Source organism: Pelodiscus sinensis, chromosome 1 (genome assembly GCF_052426305.1).
Source record: "Pelodiscus sinensis isolate ZL-2025 chromosome 1, ASM5242630v1, whole genome shotgun sequence".
Classification (NCBI taxonomy): Eukaryota; Metazoa; Chordata; order Testudines; family Trionychidae; genus Pelodiscus; species Pelodiscus sinensis.
Genome location: NC_143052.1, coordinates 217,307,925 through 217,322,680, shown reverse-complemented (window position 1 = coordinate 217,322,680; position 14,756 = coordinate 217,307,925).

Here is a 14,756-nt window from a genome sequence, read left to right as displayed (position 1 = left end):
CTACAGCTAGAATTAGTCTCTTTTAAAAAGATTATACAGTGTATTCATTCTGAAAATACTAGGTCAGGTTTCCAAAAAAAATCAAACTAATTTTAATGCCTCTGTTTTCTGGAATTGCCCGAAAGGAACTACATTTCAGAAAGGCTTAGGACTCATTCTCTGTTCAAATATTTCAAGTTGGGCTCCCAAAACCTTAGGCACTCAAAATCATTAGTCTCTATGGGTTAAACCTCTCTAGTCCAGCACCCTTGGGACCTGACCACTGCTAAACCAGGGAACTTGCAGAACCAGGGGAGGTCAGTATTGTATTACAGCATCACCAACAGCATCACCAACACTTCCTCTGTTTACTGGGCTCTTAGAAGACATTTAAGGGTAAATCAGAGTCAAATAACAGCTCAGAACACTGAGGACCAGGACTGCTGGCTGTAAACAAATTTTATGGGAAGTTTGGCCACACCCATGATAAATGGACATCTGGCTAAGTAAAATCATGCCAAAACAAGGATGTTGCTAGTCTAGACAGAGAAGAACTAGAGACATTCAACCTGTATTGAAAATTTCTGCCTTTAGTTTCACAACAAAATATTAGTGAAGAGTTCTTTTACACTATGCACTACAAGGAAATTCCATCTCATAGCATTATTTTGAAACATTCTTCATGGCTTTCCATCATAACTAGTGGTTTGTGGATAAAATTCTCATGCCTGCAGCATTACAAATCTGGAAAGTTGGTGGGATTCAGCCCTCTGAGAATGCTCCTTGCATTGGGGATTGGGGATACTGGGCACTATTTGAGAAGGTGCAGAGTAACCAAATGGGTGGAACAGGCTGGCATTTCTGGCACAGGAAAGAGGAAATGAGAAATAAAATGATATTTACATTTCAGTGGCAGTCAAAACATATGATACATTTTATAAATACTAGCATTACCCAGCCCATTGTGACAGTAGGCGTACACTCAGGTTGGCTCGGCTCAGGGGGCAAAAGCAGACCTGGCCGCCATCTTGCCCGTGAAGGACCTGCAGCTGCCATGGCCATGTCCCCGCTGCTCCACCCCCATTTTGCACCATCTACATGCATCATGCACTCAGACCCGCCAGAGAGCACCATGGGGCCACTGGAGTCTGTCATCCAGGTGCCAGCAGGATGGATCCTGGCCAGCCTATCCGGACCCGCCAGCCGGACTCCCTGAGCTCCTGGTGAGGCACGGCCTCCCTTCCACACTTGGCCCATGGACCTGAACTTATTTCCTGTTTGGAGCAGCACCTGGCTGCCACATGGGAGTGACTGTTACAATAAATAAACCCTGCTACAGACACTGGAGCTGGGGTTCAGGGATCCCTGCTCTGCAGGCAGAGCTCTGCCCCAGTGGGATCAGCCCAGAGGCATGGGGGTGGGCAGGGCTGCTCTCCAGTCCTGACTGGGCCAGCATTGTCCCAAGGTGCAGGGGAAGGTTTGGCTGGGGAGCTGTCCTGCATGGGTGGGGGGAGAGTGTTGAGACCTGCCCTGCTCTGCAGGGGGTGGGGGGACAGGTGCTGGCAGCCTAGGACCTCCAGACTGGGAGTGTGCAAGGGAGATGCCCTGCACTGGTGTGGGGGATATATGCTGGGAGCTGTCTTGGCTGGAGAGGTGAAGGAAGAAGCTGTCCTGTCTGGGAGGGGAGAACTGGGGGAAGGGGTGTCTGTCCTGGCTGGGGGTGGGTTAGGGAGTAACTCCAGAGCCAGCTGCTCACCCCTAAGGAAGCTGGTAACCAACATCCCTACCCTCAGCTGGTGCCAGCTCTAGCCCTGGGGAAGCTGGAGGCAGCTGCCTGGCTGCTCCTGGGGCAGGACTCCACCCCGCTACCCCAGGTTTCAGAGGCTGTCAGCTTTTCTATTAGGCCACTAGAGGACCAACCCCAAACCCAGACTTCTCAAGTGTATTCTTCCAGTGTATTCTCAAATGTTCTCTGACACAGACACCTCTCCTTTTATAATAGTGTAGATAAAGATATAGGAAGACACAATCCCTGAAATGAAGAGCCTCGTGAGACAGCTAAGATATGGCAGCCTGACCCTGACTGTCTGCAGACAGCAACACTGGCTATGTCTACACTGCAGCATTTTGTCGGCAGAGACAATGCAAATGAAGTGCTCATTAGCATTTGCCACAGTCATTTGCATATCTCTGCCGATGTTTTCTGTAGAAAAGGTTTTTGCGCAAAAAAAGTAGTGTAGACGGAGCCGATTTGTGCAAAACTCTCCTTTTGTGCAAAATCCTGTATACCTCTTTTTTGAGGCATAAGAGATCTTGTGCAAAAGGGTTTTTTTGCACAAAGCGGCCCCGTCTACACCACTTGGTTTTGCACAAAAACCTCTTCTGCAAAAATCATTGGCAGAGATATACAAATGACAGTGCGACAAATGCTAATGAGCACTTCATTTGCATTCTCTCTGCGGACAAAAGGCTACAGTATAGACATAGCCACTATGTATCTCTTCCCATCCTCCACCTGCTACCACACCCTTACAGGTGGAGGATGGGAAGAGATACATAGAGGGTACATACTCTCACAAGCCTGGGTGCTACCTCAGCCGGGCTTGTGAGAGTCTGTCTACCTCAGCTTCTATGTCATACACACATGGAGTTCTGGTTAGTCTACCCATTTTTTTTAAAACACCTGACACATTCACACACGTAACCCAGCTTTATTTGTCTCTCTCTAACCATTATTAATTCTACTACTGATTCCAATGAACCTGAATGAACAGACATAACCCAAAATCTGACTTATGTAATAAGTTTCAATTATGGGAAATCCATATTCTCTTGAATTCATCTTTTCCAAACTAGAGCATGGCATAGGATTAGACTCTTCTGTTTTCATTCTGAACAACAAAAATTTGCAGAAGATTGATTACAAAATGTGTCTTCCACTTAAAATGCAAACCAAAGTCTGGAGGAAACCTGGATATTTGTGGCAGCCTAACTTTGTTGCAGGACCCAAGAAAGATTGAGGCCCAGATCCTAAAGTAGTATGAATTGACATAGCTCTATTGATTTCAGTGGAGTGATGCCAATTTATACCAGCTGAGATTTTAAAACCCTCAAATCACTAGACCTCCCTTTTGTAAAAGTCCCAAGAAGACTGTTCCCAGCCTTGTAAACCTAGCAGTATGGTTATGCTTTCCCCGAGTCCTTCCACTTTTCAAATCTCAGTTACCTTTGCTTTTTATTTCAGTTCAGTTGTTTGGATTTGAAAGAACAAACAGGAAAAGGTGCCAATGCAGCCTTACCCTTTCTTTAAGAACACAAATCTTACCAGGAAGACAAATCCAGCAGGAGACCCCACCATATGCCAGCAATAAGCAGCAACAGCTTCACAGCAAGAACATTTTAAAAATACTTTCCCATCCACAGATCTTCCTATGGCAACACACCTTTCCCCCACCCCCACTCTGATTCCTGGGGCACTTTTCACTTCAGGCTTTCAAAGGAGCATTACGGTAGCTCTTAGGAGTATCAATATCAAAAGAAGGAATTTCTCCATGTTCCTTGGTTGGGCTTACCCTTTCTGGCAGGAACACAACATATCCAGATGCTTTTGCATCTGATCTGATCCTTTCTGAGTTCAAGCATCCTGTCAGTAGCCATATGTTGCTGTAGCAATGATTCTCAATGTTCTCCATCCCTGCCACTTCCTTTAAAAAAAATGTATGTCTGCAGTTTTCATACAGAGACTACTGACATCAGGGTCGAGTGGAGGCTTCTGGCACGATTGTCCTTCCAGTTCCAGAAAGAGGGGACTAGCCTCCCTATGGACCTACTGCACTACTTGGAGGGTGATAGAAATCTACTTCAAAATAATGCCAGAAGAACTGACCAAACAGCATTTCTGCAGGGAGGGTGCTTCCTGGGCTACAGTGGAATAGACAGTTTTCCAATGCATTTATCAGAGAATTTGTACAGCAGTTTCCTTTTTAATGAAAGAATAGGAATCATTAACACTAAGCAAACAACCTTTGTAAGTGCAGATCTTTTTGCAAGTTCCTGCCCCTACAAGCGACCTGGAGGGTTGTATCTCAGGAGATTCGGTCTGCCATAGACCTGCTTGGTGTGGCCATTGTGCCATCCCTAAGGATTTCATCCATGCCCCCCTCTCCTGCTCTCATCCATTGCTTCAGCCCCATTCTCCACGCAAAGAGATGAGAATTCAGAACTACAGCGCTCCCTTTTCCCTTCTGTTCCAGCCCTTTTCTCGGTATGTGACTTCTTGGAGGAAGAAAGGAGAGGGCTCATAGGGACTGTTATTGTGTTTCCCCTTGCACAGGTCACACAAGTGAGGTGCAGGCCTCCTGTGGGCCCCCCACTCTGTGCACCTTTGCAAGGACAGCTGATCTGTTCCTACGTGCTCCTATGGATCACAGATGCAGGGGGAGTTCAGACAATACTGCCAAACCTGCAGTGATAAGGCGTTGGGTACCCAAAGGGGAGCCAACAAACTTACCAGGGTAAGGTAGAGAGTGGGGGTGGCTCTGCGCTCTTGGAAGGGGTGGGGCCTCAGGCAGAAGGGATGGGGCTAGGGAGCAGCTGGCCTTCAGCTTCATTCAATCTGGGCCTCATGCCTCCTCTAGCCCTCAGAGTCACTGAGAGAGGCTCTGTGTGGCTCTTTGGTCACAATTTAAAGGGCCCAGAACTCCATCCACCACTGCTGCCACAGTAGCAACGACTCAGAGCCCCGGGCACTTTTGAATTGCTGGGCCCCTAGACAGTTGCTCCCTCCCTCCCTCCCACAGTTCCCTGTCGACAGTCCTGAGTCCCCATAAATGGTAATGCGATGTTCACTGCTCATAGTCCAGTGCCACATGGCGTGCTAGCTGTTTCAGGCCAGCTGAGCACTCTGTCCGTAGAATCATTTGAGTTTCCTGGGGAATCAGGATATTTTCTATCACTGGCTGGAAAACATCCCGGGTTCTCTCTCCTGTTTACTAGGAAAACTTAATCTACCGTGCCCTTAACTCTCCCCACAAACACACACACACCAGTTCTGGACACGTCATTACTTCTCCTTTCAGTTCCCGGCAGATTCAATCTCCTGGAATTTGTGTGACACAAGAGTTTGTGGCAGGTGATGTGAGAAGGTCACACACCTTGCAGAAATAGATTGTAATTTCCTGACTTCACAGGGAACTCCAGATTTGTTCGCGCTGACCCTATATAAATAAATACAAGCCTTTCTTTAGCAGTGAGTGAGCACAGTGCCCTCCATTTGGTAACAAACAACTTTCTCAGCCTCCTCCAAATCCCCATGTAAATGTGTTTTGATCCTTTACTACTCTGCCAAAAAGATTGCTGAAGTTGCTCCTTGATTCAGATCTTAGCCAAGGAGCACTGCAAGAGCAGCTGGGGTGCTTAGTCTGGCTTAATTTATTTGTAAGCATATGAATTATTCAGTAGTATAAACAGAAGAAAAGCTGTTTCTAACAGAAGTACGAGCAAATATAAATTATTGGATAAGGAGGAAAGAAGGGCTGTAGCCTTCTATTTTCTCATAGACCAAAAGGAGAGGATTTGTAATGGAAAGGAATCCCAGAGTGTTTGCGCAAGGATTTTGGCATTAAGGCTGTAGCAATTCAATAGAATGAGCGTAAAGTTATCCTGAAATTGTTTTACAATCCTGTGCATTAGCTTTCAAATCTTCCCACAAATTTTATGTTATCCTTCAGGAATAATATCAGAAAAAGTTTTCCTTAACTCACTGCTGAAATCTTTTAGGGAATGGTAAATGTAACTTTTAAGAGCAAGACAGCATTCATTAAAGAACACTATTAGCATTGTAGTATAAGGCTGCTTACTGGGGTATGTTCAAAGCTATCAGTTGAGCTCTAATATCTCATAAACAATATCATCTACTGGACACAAGAGCCACCTTGCAAGACCAACTCTCCAAGGATGCGATGGGATCTCCAACACTTGGGCTGTGTCTACACTGGCAAGTTATTCCGGAAAATCAGCCGCTTTTCTGGAAAAACTTGCCAGCTGTCTACACCGGCCGCTTGAATTTCCGGAAAAGCACTGACGATCTAATGTAAAATCATCAGTGCTTTTCTGGAAAAACTATGCTGCTCCCGTTGGGCAAAAGTCTTTTTCCGGAAAACTGTTCCAGAAAAGGGCCAGTATAGACAGCACAGTAGTGTTTTCCGCAAAAAAGCCCCGGTCGCAAAAATGATGATCGGGGCTTTTTTGCGGAAAAGCGCGTCTAGATTGGCCACGGACGCTTTTCTGGAAAAAGTGCTTTTCCAGAAAAGCGTCCTGCCAATCTAGACGCGCTTTTCCGAAAATGCTTTTTACAGAAAACTTTTCTGTTAAAAGCATTTCCGGAAAATCATGCCAGTGTAGATGTAGCCGGGAAGTATTTGAATCAAGACTGGCTGTCTCTCAAAAGACATGAAGTATCTCAACCATAAACTGTTGGACACACTGGGTGAGATTTTTCTAGTCTGTGTTGTACAGGAGGTCAGACTAGATTTTCAAAATGGCCCCCTCTGGCCTTTGAATCTATGCATTTATACAGACAACTTGTGTCTCTACTTTAGCTCGGGACTGACACCCTTCTGGCAGGGTTGTTCTAGGGTTCTGCAGGACGCGTGCTAACAGTGTTTCTGCCAACAATGGCTGCTGCTAAGTACTTCATTGGTGTGTGTTTGCACAAGCAAAGGGCCATCAAAAGGACAATATAGCCTGAGGAATGTGGGTAGGATGGATAGATACATGTATACATTTGCAGCCATACTATCTCAGACTGTCATCTAATCAGCACTTCAATAAACACTAAGCAGCAACAGGTTGGTTGGTATTTTCATGGGAAATAGCTCAGGAAGCTGCAGACATGTGGATGCTATGCTATGTAGATTAGATAAATATATTAGATGGATAGATGTGTTGAATCACTTTCTTCAGAGTCAGACCTGAATGGAATGTCTACATCTTCATTCTAGGATCCTGGACTATGCCATATGTTAACACTCCTCTCTATTTGATCCTGGAGATCTGGCCAAAATCAAGATGGATAATTGTGTTCTGCCTACCTCAGATTTCCCATGCTAGTCAGGATAGATTCAAATCAATTGTTTAAACAAATTAGTCACCTCTTCTTACACAGATTGTATTTTAGAATTAGACTTGCTTAACACTTTGATCAGGGCTACTCAACATGTGGCCTGTGGGCTGCATGCGGCCCGCGGCCCATTTGTTTGCAGCCCATGGTGCTGTTTGGGTTTACGTAGGATTCAACACGTGGCCCGTGGGTGGGATCCTTTGAACATGGCCTCCACTAGAAACAAGCTCCACAAAGGCAAGTCGATATAATATGTGTTGATATGTGTTTTAGCAGAGTTAAATTTCTGGACTGTCATTGCTCATTAAAAGTGCTTGTCATATGCATGGAAATCAGGTAAATATAGCATTTTATTAATATCAACAGAACTGACTTAAATGGGGCCTTTGAGATGTGTAGTCTTACCGTAATCTTTGTATTCATGCCTGTCAATGTGAAAGAAGCTATTTGCATATATTTGCATATATATTTGCATGTATATGCAACCATACTTAAGTTGCAGCCCTCGGCATGTGCTGTGAGTATCATTGTGGCCCCTGGGGCTTCCACAGTTGAGTAGCCCTGACTTAGATGATAATTTCCAGCATCACCTTCTAACATGTTCATTCTAAACTATCATTCTATAAATTAACTGAAAAAATTATTTCCATAAGTTGAATCTCTGTGTCATGAATTGACGTGCAGCAGTAAGCAAAACAGATAAAATTGGATAGAGCAATTATATATATATCCCAGACTACAAGATGACTGCTGGTGTTCTCTGAATCTCAATATTTTCAGCTTACAGATGGCTATAGAATTGAAACAGATCTTTGTGATTCAATGGGCTCCCCACATTTTTTTAGAATGGGATAAATAAATTACTGCACATACTCATCTTTTATTTTGCTAGAAACATGAACACTAATTTTGCAGCTTTGGCCATTTCCAATCAGATTCAAGTTTAAGTGAAGTAATCCAGCTAAGAAGAAAATTATCTATTTCCCTCTTTTCTCAAGTCGTCATCATCACAGTATCTAGCACTGGAATTTTTGAAGGAATTTGATTTCCAATTCAACATAATTGCTCTTCAGAGGAAAACTGAATTTTCTTGGATGAATTTCTCATGTTTTCGGAATATCTAAAACATTTTTTTTTTTTTTGTAAATCATTATGAGTTGTCTCGGTTTTTTGTGAACATCCCTAACAAAGTAATAAAAAATACTCTTAATATTTTTTCATAGTTAAATTGCTCCAAAATCTAAGGCATAGACTACATTTGAATACTTTAATTTGTAACTGATCAAAATTATTAATGATTTTTGTAGCTAATCTAATTGTCAGAATTATGGGCAGAATTAGGTCAAGAACTCAAGCCATTCTTATTCTTTAAATGCCTATATCCTATATATGATCCTAGGTAATAAACAAGGGGAATTGCTCATTTATAAGCATAAATTCAATACAATTGGTATTACTGAAAGATGGTGGGATGAATCGCATGATTGGAATTCTAAGAAATCAGTTCTTATAATAACCTATTTAGGAAGGATTGAAAAGAACACTCTGTGTACAAAATGACCTGCTTTCAAGTCACTGACAACTCAAGAAGATGATTCTGAATGCATGTCGATCATCCGAACAGATAAAGCCCAAAATGGGATATTAATTGGAGTCTGCTATAGGCCTCCAAATTACACTAGGGAACAGAATGATCGAGTCCTTCTGCACCTCTCTGTAATGTGTAGAAAAAATGCTGCATGATTATAGGGGACTTCAATTTCAGAGACATATACTAGTCTCACGCTGCCAGTACTAAAACATTCTTGGAACTTCTAATCGTTATGGATGATAGTTTCCTAACTTAAAAAATGTTGCATCCAACAATGGAAAATTCTCTATTATATCTCATCTTTGACAGACAAGGATGAATTCATCACAAAACTAAATCAATGGTAGTTTAGGTGCAAATAATTATAATGTGATTATTTTTATATTTTGTGAAAACAGAATATAAATTCAAACATGATGATATACATCATGACTCTTTAAAAGAGCCAATTTTACAAATCTGAAAACATTTATGAGCTAAAAGAGTTAGGAAACAGAATTGAAACAGAAAAATATAAATAATATTTTGTAATTGATAAAGAATACTTTATTAGACTCCCAAAAAGCCAAAATCTTGCAATCAAGGAAGAAAGTAGTATCACTTCAAGAAAACCCCAAGGTTTAGAGGGAGGAGGCAGCTGTAATTTATATAAATATAAAATGGAGGGGAAAGGGGAGAATTCCTAGTAATGAATAAAAATCTGAAGCTTGGAACTGAAGAAAACTGATAAGGGAAGCAAAGGGACATAAGGAACAATAAAGTTTGGTAAATATATTGGCTTGTTCATTGGCTATAGAGCCAGGGCAGTTACCCTGATCCTGACCTGATCATCTTTTGACTGAGCCAATACCTGAGTGGTGTTGATACTTCACATTACAGATCACAACATCATTCACTCAAATTTTGGCTAGCCTCCACTCACTCAGATTTAGCTTAGCTGTCCCTCCTTTATAAGGAAGAGAAGCCCGGTCAAATCTGAAAGAGTGGCATCTTGACCTGGCCTCAGCTGCCCCTCCATCATGACCAAGACAGGGGAGTAACTAGGGGAAATTTGAGTGAGTGACACTGCAACCTGGTATAAAACTGGTCCAAACTTGCGTGGCACTTCAACCGCATGCTCTATCATGCCATGCCACTCACTCAAGTTCAGAGGGAGGGAGTGTAGGTAGGAGCTCATGGATTTGGGTGGAGTTAGACTTCTGATGGAGGAGAGACTGCCTAATAGGGGAAATCAGTCAGGGAGGCAATTTGCTGCCCCAAATACACACACATTTTAAATGGGGGTCCACAGCCTGTACGTCCTCTCCTAGATGGAATTAAATAGAATTGTCAGTAATAAACCAGGACAGGCAGAAGTGTTCAGTAACCAACTGTTCTCTATTTGAGTGAAAAATAGATAATGTTGTTATTGCTCATGATAATGATGACGACAATGGCAACACACTTTTCATTCCCATAGTAACTCAGCAGAATCTCAGACAGGAGCAACTAAAGTTATTCCTTTTTAAAGCTACAGACCCTGAGAGCTTGCTTGAAAAGAGCTGCATGAGGAGCTCTCTGGGCTGTTAAAATGCTTGTTTTCAGTAACTCTTGGAACACTGGGAGAGTTCCAGAAGACTGGAGGAAACCTAATGTTCCAATATTTTAAAAGGGTAAATGGAACAACCTAGTTAATTATAGGCCTATAAGTCTGATATTGATCTCAGGGGGAAATAATAAAACAGCTGATACAGAACTCAATAAAAAAAATTAAAGGAAGCCAATATAATTAGTGCTAGTGAACAGGGGTTTATAGAAAATAGAGCCTGTCTAACTTGAAATCTAAGTTATCCTTGAATGAATTAACAAAGGAATATCAAGAAGGAATAGGGAGCTTCCATTTCCTCTGTATTTGGCACTGGAGCAACTGCTGCTCAAATACTGAGTCCAGTTCTGGCATTCCCAGTTCAAGCAGGAATATGCCAAAGCCCATTAACAAACAGTAACTGGGTCCATAGGGTCAGTTAAGGCGCGTCTAGACAGCAGCGCTATTTTGGGATACTTCCAGTATCCTGAAATAGCAATTCCACGTCTTTTAAACAAGCCCGTTATTTTGAAATAGCTTTCAAAATAATGGACTTGCTATTCCAATGTCCCTGAAGACATTGTTCCATGAAGATTAAGGGACATTTTGGAATAGTGATTTATTTCGAAATACACTCAAAATAAGCTACGCAATTTGTGTAGCTCAAATTGCATTGCTTATTTCAAGCTATGGGTGCAGTGTAGATGCACCCTTAGTGTGCAGCAAGCTAGTGGGCTACTGTTCCACACCTTGGCCAGCCACACATTAATTCACCATGTAGACAAACCTTCCAATTAGAAATAAGGCACCATTTTTTTACAGTGAGGACAATTAATTATTAGAGTAATTTACCAAAGTTTGTGGTAGACTATCATCAGCAATGTCTAAGTCAAGATTGGATATTTTTTCCCTAAAAGATCTAGAATCATAGGCTACATCTAAATTGCACGCCTTTTTTGACAGAGGCTTTGCTGACAAATACTGTCTACAAAACCTCTGTCAAAAAAGAGTGTCTAGACTACAATCAGTATTGTTGACAAAGCTAGCGCTTTTTTGAAAGAGAGTCTAGACGCTCTCTTTCAAAAAAGCACAGTTTGCATGCAATAAAACCTTTTTTTGAAAGATTACTTTTGAAAAAAGGCGTTATTCCTCATAAATTGAGGTTTACTGCTGTTGACAAAACTGTTGTGTTCTGTCGACTTACTGTTGGCAGAACGTGGCGGTAGTGTAGACACAGGTATAGTTTTGTCAACGAAACCCTGTAGTCTAGACACACCCCTAGGCTTCGTCTAGACTGGCAAGTTTTTCCGCAAGTCGACAGAACACAACAGTGTTTGTTTTGCGCAAAAAAGCCCCGATGGCGAAAATGGCGATCGGGGTTTTCTTGAGCAAAACTGCGTCTAGATTGGCACAGATGCTTTTCCGCAAAAAGTGCTTTTGCAGGAAAGCGTCCGTGCCAATCTAGACGCTCTTTTCCGCAAATGCTTTTAACGGAAAAACTTTTCAGTTAAAAGCATTTGCAGAAAATCATGCCAGTCTAGACGTAGCCCTAAAGTCATAGAGCTGGAAGAGACCTAAGAGGTCATTGAGTCCAGCTCCCTGCCCAAAGCAGAACCAATCCCAACTAAATCATCCCAGCCAGGGCTTTGTCAAGATGGGACTTAAAAACCTCTAGGGATGGAGATTCCAGCACCTCCCTAGGTAACCCATTCCACTGCTTCACCACCCTTCTACTGAAATAGTTTTTCCAAATATTCAACTTAGTCTGCTCTAGTTCAAACTGAAACTAATTCGGCAAAGTTCTATGGCTTGTGTTATACAGAAAGTCATACTAGATAGCCACAATGATCCCTTCTTGCATTTTAATCTGTGACTCTGATATGAGAGACAATGATCAAGCTTCATTTTTATTTCCAAATAATGTGTATTCTGCATTTGTCTGGGTTCTGTTGTGTATAGGTTGGGCCTGTACCCATATGCCAAGAAATTCTAGCAGGAGATTGCTTAATCATTTAAACACAGTCAGAAGAGACACAGGACTGGTCTCCATTATCAGGGCTCCATGAGGCTCTGTGGCCCCATCCCTTGGCTCTGGGCAGAAGTTACAGCAGGTCTGCAGCTGCCCTTTCTGTGACTGCTGCTCTAACTATGAGGTAAGACTGTCTAGGTCTAGGAGAATTTGAGTAGCCCCCACACAAATGACAGGCTGGACCTCCTTGGTCTGGCACCCTTGGGAACCTGACTGGGGAGTTTGCCAGACCAGGGAAGCCAATTCTGTTGCTGGCTTTCAGGTTCTCCCAGGAGGCTGCCAGCCTCCCGGCCCCAGTCACACTCCCAGCCCCAGCCACTGGCCCCAGCCTTGGCCACTGGACCTGGCAATGCTCCTGGTCCGAGTCCCAGCCTCCAGCTGTGCTCCTAGTCCTGGCCACTGACCAGTCTGCTGCTGGTCTCCCAATTGGCCCCCACTCCAAGCCACCAGGGCTCTCTCATCCAGCAACATCTGCGGTCTAGACCAGAAAGTCCTGGACCAGAGAGATCCTATCTGTATAAAAGAGCTAGAGCTGATTCAGGGAGCAAGGATTCTACAAAGGCCTTGATCTCTCTGATAGAGATAGTGGGAAACCTACAGACCTTGCTGGCTCACCTTCCCACCATGTAGGTGCAGAAAGTTGTCCAAGTGTCACAAGCCACACTGCCTTCACCTCCAAACCCCACTCCCTACGAGCCCAACATCCCCCTACTACCTCACAAGTTCAATGGCAATTGTGATAAATGTCATAGGTCTCTAAATCAGTGTTGACTCCTTATTTTTGCTGCTCCCACCACAATACCCCACTTACCAAGCACAGGAGAGATTGATTCTCAGTCTGCTTACTGGGGGAGGGAAGGGAGGCTGCCTTGAACATCTCCAATCCTGGAAAAATCAAACCTGCTTCTGGGGCAATTTGAGGACTTTGCACAAAGGCAGAGAGCTTCAATATCCAGAAGCCAAGTGTCAAGTGTTGCAGCAGTGATGCCAGCCAGTTGCTAAAAATGCAGCAGAGTTCCAGTGCCTGGAAATAGATCCAGAGTGGAATTAAGTCCCTTTGCAGTATCATTTATGGCTTAGCTTAAACGATGGTATTAAAAAATAGAATCCCTGTGTGGCCTAGTCAACCTGTGCAACAAGATCATTGACTGCCTGACCAAATACAACCAAAATTCTCCCGGGTCCCGCCAGCACTTGCCCTGACATCACCAGTCCCTTCTCCATCATCTGAAAACTTGCAAGTTGATCGGGTCCAGTCTTTCCCACATGGAGAAGAATTTATACTTGGCATTGGGCCTATGATTATACTATGGGGAGTCCAGACACTTTACATCAAGCTGCCCTAACATGTTGGTTGGGAAACACTTACCATCAGCCCCAATGGTGGTTAGGCTGCAGTAACAGTCTTCTCTCCCCCGCAAAGACCATACTAACTTGTCTGTTGGTAGTCTGGGGATGGCCAATCTGTATCCAACTTATCTCCAACTCCCTCTTTAGCTCCAGCACTCTGCAATGTCCAACATCGATTTAGGGGTGCTGGTGTATTCAGTGCCTCAGTCACTTTCATGGACCTAGTGTTCACCCAAGCACAAAATATTCCTACCCAGTGCAAGGACTTCCCAAGTTAGAGGAGTCCATAGACAGGTTACTCCTTTTGTCAGGACCAGTTAGCCACCAAGCAGGTCCCCTAGAGATAATTACCCTTTGAAGCCACCAAGAAATTCTCCAGTTTGGAATAATTTGTGTCCTGAATTCATCAGATATCTTTGACATTCCTGGGATTATCGCTCATGACCTGCACGTCTACTAGCAGTTAGGTATGATACATTTTGACTCGCTGTCTTGCTGAAAGTCCTGTTTCCCAAGAGCCACCCAGGGGGACACTCCAGGCTTCAGATATTGAAAATGTGCCATGATTCACTACTTACGAGCCATTTTGGCCAATTCAAGACCTGTAATCCAGCTGCCATGGATTTAATCTATACCAGGTGCATCAGGGACTTGCAATTTGGAAAAAAAAGCCTACAGACATAATGTGGATCAAAACTATCAGGCTGCCCTACTCAGACCATTGGGGCAAAGATGTGGCTGTCTGCCCAGAACCTTAAATCAATCCACCAAACTGCATTAATACACGGGCCTCTTCAAGATTATACAAAAGGTAAACCCATGGGCTTCAGATTACAGCTGTCTGAGTGCTTGAAGATCCACCCTGTCTTTCACATCTCACTGTTAAAGTCCTTCACTGAGAACCTATACCCAAACCACTCCAGTCCTCCACTGACACCCACAACTCATGCCAGAGCATGAGTATTTGGTCCACCAGATCCTCAGTTCTTGGTTAGGCCAGGCTTCCAGTACTCAGTGAAATGGGAAGGCTACAAGACAAACAGACAATGTGAGGAGCCAATAAAGAACATCAGCACCTCAGACCTATTTCAAGAGTCTCATCAAAAGTACCAGAAGAAACCAG